At 26.9% G+C, this 10,099-nt stretch overlaps 1 long non-coding RNA gene across 1 annotated transcript; it reads right to left on the bottom strand.

The window, feature by feature from the left end:
* Window positions 1–642: 642 nt before the first annotated feature.
* On the bottom strand, window positions 643–7,700 carry LOC135922309 (uncharacterized). The gene is made up of 3 exons (XR_010570841.1): window positions 7,639–7,700; window positions 6,339–6,634; window positions 643–833 (listed from the first exon to the last, which is right to left on the bottom strand). It is a non-coding gene; the product is annotated as an uncharacterized LOC135922309 (long non-coding RNA).
* Between the last annotated feature and the right edge of the window lie 2,399 nt (window positions 7,701–10,099).

Below are 10,099 nucleotides of genomic sequence, written 5' to 3' on the forward strand. Positions count from 1 at the left end.
TTTTAGCCAAAGAATATTATGTCAGTATGAATATTTTGCTCCTAGATGGCAGAAAGGTTTGGAATCTATTTTCAAAATCTCGAGTCTTGCGTAATATTTTTAAAATTGGCGAAATTGAGTTAAACAAACATTACGTTGAAACTTTCTCTTATTTTAGATTAAATACAATATTAAATAACTTGTTTTTGAGGAAAATATTATAAATAATATTATTTAGCCTAACCAAATCGAGCCGGCACCAACCTACCACGAAATGAATATTATTTCTCTCTAATCTCATTGTGTCGTTCGCTGATTAACATTATTATTAATGTTATTATTTATGTTTCATTTTATTTTTAATTTGTCGATATTTTTTAAATTTATGCTTAATTTTATATTCAAATTTATTTTTCTTTTATATGTTTTAAAAGTATAACACCTATGCTTTAATTAATTTTGTTTTAAATTATTTGCCCTCGCCCTTACATAATTTATAAAACATAAAATTTCAATAAAAAAAGAAAAATAATATATTATATAATATCATAGATTTATAATAAAAAAAGGTTTATAAATTCTGTATATACACACTTGGACAGAGTTTGAAATTTCTTTATATTGTACAATACTTTTTTATTCTTGATTAAAAAAAGCTGTCATTATAGTTTTATAATCTTTGGAGAATTTATATTGAATGTATTAATGGTCTTTTGAAAATTTTTTATTTTCAAAGATAGAAAGATGAAATATAAATATTATTTTTAAAATAAGAAGTAATAAATAAATTTATTTGTTTAGTTTAATTGTTTTGTTTGCAGTCTAGGTAAAGGTTGTAGGTAAACCTGCATTGTCTATAATATATTTTTTAGATAATTATGATAAGGAAGCAGAATAATAAAAAATGTATTATTTATATTTCGTTTATTAAGCTTATTATGATACAATCAGAGTGGATCTCACAAGTAAAAGATTAAAAAAATTCATGTTTAAACCATGGACTTGGAAAGTATTTTAAACTTACGTTCCGAAACATTCCTGAATATCCGATTATATTAAACTTAAAAACACATTTTATTCATTAATCTTTATCATTTAATTATAATGTCAAGAAAGGAATATATTGTTTTTAAAGGATTATAATTACACTTGTGATATTGATATAACCAATACGATATGCGCCAATTGATAACTGATACTTACATTTTTATCTAATTCACTACTCCTTGCTGCCAGGGAGATATAGGAAGGATTTATATACCTCCTCCTATAACCTTGCAAATTAAGTTCTAGAACTTTTTATTTTGCCCTAAATTTTTAATTGTAAAAAATAAACACATTTTTTATATAAATTAAATCAATTTAAATTCTCTAATTGCTTCGTCCCAATTCCCAAGGAAATTCTAACGTTATATTTTAAAAAGATTTAATAAAAAAACTAATTTAAAAATAAGTTATGTTCGGATAGATTTAAAAAAGGGTTCTCTATCGCCTAAGAGTTAGATTTTTCCATCTAAACTTTTTTTAATTTTATAAAAGAACATTTTTTTGCCAGAAAAATAATTTAATAATACACCACTCGATTTGAGTATTTTTAAAAACGGCTAACTATATTTTATCTAGAAAATATTACGCAGGCCTGAGAATCTTTCTTAAAGATGGCACAAAGGTTTGGACATTTATTATCAGAATCTCATAGCTTAGACAATATTTTTTGTCGAAATATTGAGTTAGTCATTTTATAAAATCGGCGAGTCGTTTAAACAATTATCACATTTTGAAAATTGGTCCTAGGGCTTAAATCCTGCATTCATGTACTATTATGGATTAACTTGTTATCATTCTCATTGTTGTTGAGGTTTATAAAGGTTTTATAGATTAAATACTAACAAACCCTATCGAAAAAAGGAAATTTTTAAAATATAATCTTCCTTTCAAAAAAAAAGATTAATTTTGTTTGAAATAAATAAAATTAACATGTTTTATGTTTTAGACAATCAGATGAAATTATATATATTACATGTTTGATGATTCAACTTCTGTGCTAATAAATCATCATAGATAAAGTATCGCCTAATTTTTAGTCCGGTGGAAAACCCTGAGCTTGATGTAGAACTATAAAAGCATGGTTCTCTGCAAAGTGCGATACGATTTAAAAATTCCTAATTATTATTTAATTTTTCAATTAAAAATTCTACAGTATAGCTGGAGACCTTTTATCATTCGCTGTAGTACATTCTACAGCCAAAAATTTTAAATGTTATATCATCTATATTAAAGATCTGCAAAGTTAGGCCAGGCTCGGGCCTAATTCTCTTTAAAATAATCGGGTTCGGGCTGGGCCTAATATTTTTTAAAAAAATTCGGGCCGGGTCTGGTCGGATCTTGGAAATTTTTCTAAATATATCTAAATTTATCAAATTTATATTGATTTTTTATGTAAAATAAAAATATTTGATTTTATTTATTAAAACTAAACGACATATAACATATGTCTTTTATTTTGAGTAATTATAAAAATTAATTTCTATATTTAAATAAATTCAGGCCGGGCCGGTAAATTTTTTAAAAAAAATTTCGGATTCGGGCCGGGCCGGCAAAACTTTTCTGAAATTTTTGGACCGGGCCGGGCTTGAAAAATTAGGCCCGATGCAGATCACTAATCTATATCATAGATATAAAGCAAAGAATTAAGTATGCCGAGCAAAATAAGTGAATTTTGCATTTCATTAAATAATAGCAAGGCTGAGCTGGATTCCAAAGACGGGCCGGGCCGGCAAAACTTTTCTGAAAAATTTCGGACCGGGCCGGGCTTGAAAAAATAGGCCCGATGCAGATCACCAATCTATATCATTGATATAAAGCAAAGAATTAAGTATGCCGAAGCAAAATAAGTGAATTTTGCATTTCATTAAATAATAGCAAGGCTGAGCTGGATTCCAAAGACGAAGTCAATACAATGTTTATACTCCTATAAAGGAGATTATAGTGTGCTACCATGATTTGCTGTTAATCGGTATAATTCTCCCAAATCATAATGATTTCAAAATTTTGGCAACAGATGCAGATTTTTATGCGTGCTAGACCCCCTCGCTAACATGCAATTTTTAGGCCTTGGGAATGCTAAACATTTAACTCTGGGTTTCTTTAAAATGAGAAATAATTCTTTAATATTGCAAAATAATTGGTTTATTTGACATAATTTTGCAAAAAATTATCATATATTTTTAATATGGGCCATACGACTAATATTTAAAATGTGACAACTCTGGGCCAGAGCTCGCGGTAGTATAGTGTACAGTTATTTTTAAAAAATGGGAAGAATTAAAAATGGACAATTTTATTTGGCCATTTACGATTTTGTATTTCCGGTTGTTTGGTAATAAGTACAATGTAAGGATATATCTAAAACAAATAAAACTCTTTTTTAATGAAATAATAATTAAGCATTTCACTAATCTTATGTCATATTCGAGGGTTATTTATTTTTTGAGATAAATTTTAAATAAAGTATATTTTGGAATTTTTACGTTTTTAAAGGTGGGCATATATCAGGAATTAAGTCGAGTTAAATTAAAATTTTATATTTTATTACAAATTTAAAAAATTAAAATCGAAGGAACTGAATCGTTTTTTTTGTTTGTTTATTGTAGAATACTTATCAACATAATTTTTTAATGTGTATTTTATAGATATTTTAGGTAGTTTACAGCTGATCAGGAACATACATTTCCGGATCCGTTCTTGTTCCAACTCCTTACGCAAAGTTTTTCTCCAGGTCCTTGGTTTAAATATGAAACAATCGAGAAATACTAATTTCGCCAACTTTGATCTAAACGATTATTTTTAATTAGACCTACTCAAAAACGAATCCGTATTAGATTCCTTCAAATGTATTGAATAATTTACCATTCGTAATTATATAAATCGGGAACTAATAATTTGATTCGTTTTTGAATGGGCCTATTTTCGATAAATCGTTAACGATTTATAAAATATCAAAACCAAAATCATATATAATATTTAGTTTCACTTTGTCATGGTGATACTTCGTCACGACACACTCTCACTCAGACAAGTGTCACACAAAACTTGATGATGTTACACACATGATCACGGATATTTACCCACATTTATAAGAAGTCGATTAATTTTATTTCTAAATAAATATTTTAATATTTATTCCCTCATATTTGTTTTTCTAAGGGAAGGGGGGTAATAATTCACAGTTTAAATCCAAACCCGAAAGGGGTCGATTCAAAATAAATAAACAAATTATATTTAAAATGAAAAATGTAAACATTAATTTTTTTTCTCATACATTAGATTTCCTATAAAACCTTTCACAAAGTATAATCAAAATTATTTTAAATAACAAAATTTTAAAAATCTGCTTCTCATAAATAAACATAAAATAATCAAAGTTTTATAATCGGGAACCGAGCATGGAAATAAAAAAGCCGGGACAATTTTGTTAAAATAATCTGTATCTGATCTGAAAAGAGGTTCTTGAGTGAAATTTTAAATTTAACTCATGAATACAGTCTTGTTATAGGCTGTTTCAAAAAGCATCCTACCGCCGCTATAGCTATTTTCAAAAAAAAGGAGCGCGTTAATAGCTTATTAAAAGTTAGCTTTCGCTACTTTTATTTAATAAAAAATTGATATTTTGAATTCTGAAGTATTAGAAAAAATATATCAATTAAAATTTAATCTTATTTTTTTTAAACATTTATTAAAACTATCCCGTTATAAATATTTTTTAAAATATTGCACTCGAGGTGCAATCAAATCATATCTCTTGCACTTAGTCAGCTGGTTTTCTTACCTAATTGGAGCCTTCTGGTCTCTTTCCCGATGGTAGGCGTCCTGATGGAGTTACACGAATTCTATGGTCACAAGGAAAGTTTCTAATGTGAGATTTTTCTTGTTAGGACACGAACTCCCCATCTTAACAAGGACGCTCTGAACAGAGCTCAAAATTTTAAGACCACCAAATACAGCGCGATTTTTCTTATTACATATTCATACATCTGCTCCACTTTAACAACATATGGTGATTTGGCTAAAATGTTTTTTAAAGATGTTGCCCGCCGAATCAAAAAAAATTCTGGAGAACCTCGCGAAGACTTTTACTTAAGGCAGAGGATCTCAATAGCTAATCTTAAGGCTAATTATGTTTCCCGGGTGGTTGCGGAAAATAATTTAGGGTATCAGGGGGTAGAAACCTTCAGGTCAAATTATTTCCCTCAAATATTGTTCAATTAATTATAAAAAAATAAAATTCAGGATAATATAAATTCGATCTCTCCTGATGATTAGAGGAAGAGGATTTTGGATAATTGTGCTGGATTTTCTTTATTTTGTATTTTACATTATTTTATTATTTATGCTCAATATTGTCTTTTTGTTATTATGATTTTTTTTCTCCTAATTCGTAATCGTTTACTAATTATTTACTTCATTATTATAATTATATTATTACCAGATAATAAAAGGTGATTAATACATGTAAAATATTTTATTAAAATATAATATTTTCTCAAATTTTGAAAAGGAAAAGAAACCCCCTTATACTTAACATTATTATCAATGATCAATTTATTTTTATTTGTCTCTTTCATTTTTTTTCTTCTTCCACCAATCTTTAATTTGTTTCGATCAGATGGTCAATTAGGAATTTTTAATACAAAGATATGATAATTCAAAAAATATATTCGTTGTATTGGGATATGGAATCCATGATAATTAGAGAATTATTTTTATATTTGAAGAATAAGATATTATAAAAAATATATTCGTGCATGTGCAGAATACTTTCACTATGTAAATTTCCGACAATTACCCCCATAAAGTGTATTATTAAAATTTAAATGACTTTTCAATAAAAATAAAGAATAACTTTACATTACAAATGTTTGACCTTGAACTTCTAATGTTAATAAAAATTTAATCAATAAATTAAATTAGTGTACAGTTTTAGTATGAGCAGCAAATGAATGTTAAATGAAATATTCCATTAAATGATTTTCCCCTTGATATTAATATAATTCAAAATATTTTTCATAGTTTGTAAAAATAAATCAGGCCCAAAGAAGCTTGCATTTGTATATGAACAAATAATAATTTTTGAGAGCATTTTTCCATAAAACTGACAAAATATTTAGCTTTTCTTAGGCAAACAAATTTGGAGTAATAGATGTTTTTCAAAATGTGAATAAATTTCGCGGGATCATGTGTCGCATTAATAATAAGTGTTACGTAATAAAGTGTTATGTGAAGAAACAAAAAGATGTCTCTGGGGGGGGGGGGGGGTATTTATGTTACATAAATTATATAATAATGATAAAAAGAAATACCGAAGGTGCTGGTAGTTGTAGTGAGCCCTTTAGTCACGATATGGATCTGATGTTGTTATATTTACCATGGAATCCATTTTATTTGAGTTGATGTTCGCCAGTAAGATGTCAAACAAAGTCCCATTTGTAGCAGAAATATCATTCAAAATCGTAATTTCTGGTTTGAACAATAACGAAGAATTGGATGCATTGAAAACTTGGTATACAATACCAAATGATACCTGATTCTTACCTGATATATTTTGGGCATTCACTGGGCCCGCTAAGCCCATGAGAATCAGATGTATAATTAATTGCTTGTTTTTTTTGGTACAAATTTATATAAAATAGACAGTTCTTTGATATCGTTTTCTCAAAATATTGGTTAATTAAGGAAGAGCCCAAATTAGACATGTTTTACTAAATTATTTAAAGCTCGTTATCAATCACTCTATCAAAAAATAATCTTATTAATACTAGATGTCTAAAAAGTTTATATACTTAATTATTATTTCATCAAAAATTAAAATCTTCTAAGGATTTTTTTTCCTTATTCAATGTTGAATAAGACCTTAATAATGTAGTCAATGGGGCAAGAGTTATGTTCGAAAATATTTCCATGGCTAATAAAATATTCTTTACGGAAACTAATATCTTAAACATTCAAATTACAAAGTGGAAGAGCTGGTAATAACTTATTCAGTGACTTGTTTACCTATACATATATACATTGAATGTAAGTATGTTTCTAAATTATTTGGGTTAAGTAAGTATCTAATAAATACTATTTTATAAAGCAAAAATTAAAAAGGATGTTTAAAGGAAGCGAACAAAATAGTATATTATTTATATTAATGATTAATTTTAGTTACTTATGTAATTCAAACAAATGATCTCAAGTTTTCAATATAAATTTATATTGGTTTCCTCTTCTTTCCTTTCCTTTCCTTTCCTTTCTTTCTTTCTTTCTTTCTTTCTTTCTTTCTTTCTTTCTTTCTTTCTTTCTTTCTTTCTTTCTTTCTTTCTTTCTTTCTTTCTTTCTTTCTTTCTTTCTTTCTTTCTTTCTTTCTTTCTTTCTTTCTTTCTTTCTTTCTTTCTTTCTTTCTTTCTTTCTTTCTTTCTTTCTTTCTTTCTTTCTTTCTTTCTTTCTTTCTTTCTTTCTTTCTTTCTTTCTTTCTTTCTTTCTTTCTTTCTTTCTTTCTTTCTTTCTTTCTTTCTTTCTTTCTTTCTTTCTTTCTTTCTTTCTTTCTTTCTTTCTTTCTTTCCTTCGTTCTCTCTTTCTTTCATTCTAAATATATAAAATCAATGATTATTTTATTACTTTAATTAAGAAATATTCCGTTGTTTTCATTTGACCTACAAAATATAAATTTTTAATTAAATATTAAATAATTTACTGTAAAACAGATAATAATTAAACCGATTATTTAAAATAAATCTTCAGGCTAGAGCTAAGTGCCAGATTCCTTCAAAGAAATCGAAAAAATTTTTTTTTTTCAATTTTTGAAAAATTATTACCATGATAGAATTCGATAATTTTTTTAAAATAATAATTGAAAATTTGAAATAAGAATAGTTTTTATTTTTTTAAACTGGCATAGACCATTGCCGAATTATTTATGTTTGGAAGATTTTGAACCATTAGTTCTGGCCATCAGTAGCTACTTGAAAATATCTTTTACAGGCACATTTCAAAGTTTAAAGGGAAAAGTGAGCCTTATTGGCCCTACCCCAACGACGCCACTGAATTTGTGTAGTTTAAAAATAAAAATTAATATATTATCTTTAATATCCAGCCATATTAAAAAATTTTATATTATAAATAAATTTTAAGTTAGAAAACATATAAAATATTGTATATAAAAATGATGACTAAGAAAGATTGAAATATAATTGTTAAATGATTTGTTTTATATATTAAAATAACAAAAAAATACTAGAAAAGGGACTAAATAATTATTTTAAAGAGAATGGGGAGCAGGATGAGTGGATGCTCAGGAAATTGGAGCGATAAATTTCCGAGATAGTATGGCGGAAGTAAAACCACTCATTGAGGTAGTTTTTCCCACCAATTTAAATGAAGAGCTTACTCAACAGAGATTCATAATGTTTTATTGGTTATGGTAACAAAATTATGTTGTTTAGGTCTGAATATATTTTCTTATAGGATTCAGTGAACTAACGCCTATGGAATTGCCCGAGAAGTCGATGGATCACAGGAGGGGTAGGCCAATGAGGATATTAGGGTAATACTGCCTATCTTTTGGAACTTTTACTGAAACGACCTCTTGCCATATTGATGACATTTAGGATGATTATGTTAATTTCGTGACCTTGTTAACTGTTATAATGGCAAAAAGTCATGATATGAAAAGGGGAGAGAAATAAAGATAATAATTCCTCATAAACATTCTCCATATATAATTAGGATATTCTTCATAAATATTTCACATAAAACTTTTTATCTTTTAATTTTCTAAAAACCGTATATAATATTTTCTAAAAAAAAAATCTGAAATTTTACCCCCTACCACTATATTGTCTTAAAACATTTTGATTTGACATCAAGTTAACTGATTTTAAACTAACCACCCTAGTTGCAATTATTCGGGATTACAAGGGTACAGTTTAATTTTTAATTGGAACTCCTACCTTTCTAAGTACCTAATCTAGAAAGATGGAATTTCCTTGATAAAAGTTTCATAACAAATATAAATACTTTGGTCGTGCCCAGGTTCGTCTTATTTTTGAAAATATTAGACATGTTTATTGAGATTTTGAACTAAGGCACCCTCTGTTTTGTTATGCATTAAATCTAAATACTCTCTTACTTTTATTTTGTGAAAAGAAGCTATATAGATGTTTAAAAATATTTCTCTTTTGAAATAAGGCGAAAAATAATCAAGATAATAAAATTTAAAAAACACTAAAATCTATTTTTACCTCCTCTATATCTGCCGAACCAGCTCCTCATTCATATCTTAATCTTACAAATAATATATGATTTGTGTATTATATTAAAATACATATTAACCAAATTTTAGTCATCTATCCCCTAATAGTAAAAATATATTGAAATTTATTATATTAAAATACATATTAACCAAATTTTAGTCATCTATCCCCTAATAGTAAAAATATATTAAAATTTAAATAGACAGTTTTGTCTCTCTTGAGGTAATACCCCGATATTTCCCCTATTAAACATAATATAATAACCAAATAGCTGATTTACCTCGATAACTTTTTTAGAGTAAAATTGAAAATTAGATGTGTCCTAACGTGATTACCTTTTTTAAAAAAATTTTTTTACTAGTAAAATATTTAGAATAATAATAATAGCTATTGAAAAGCTATATTTTAAAAACTCTCATTCTTACTAAATAATATTAGGATTTGATCGCTAATTTGGGGAATAATCCGAACCTAACTGGATTAGGCTTGCCTGCCTAGACTCGCCCAGATTGAAAACAATTTCAATCATTTTTAGAATCTGAACCTATACCAAACTCTATTTTTTATTAAACATTAATTACCTTAACCCTTATCAAGCTTGCCATAAATGTTGTTGGGTTGAGATCCTTGGTAAATATATGGATATTTCTTTCAAATTTAAAAAATATTATATATTTGGGAATTCATTTTTTAGGTCGAAATGCAAATGATAAATCTTATTTATTTAGTTATTTATTGAGAGTTAAAATTTCATTAAAATTTACCACATTTAAGCCGTAAATTTGATTGCTTGGTAATTTTTAATGCAATTTAATTTTTCGATTTAT

Source organism: Gordionus sp. m RMFG-2023, chromosome 1 (assembly GCF_954871325.1).
Source record: "Gordionus sp. m RMFG-2023 chromosome 1, tfGorSpeb1-WG-v2, whole genome shotgun sequence".
NCBI classification, from domain to species: Eukaryota; Metazoa; Nematomorpha; class Gordioida; order Chordodea; family Parachordodidae; genus Gordionus; species Gordionus sp. m RMFG-2023.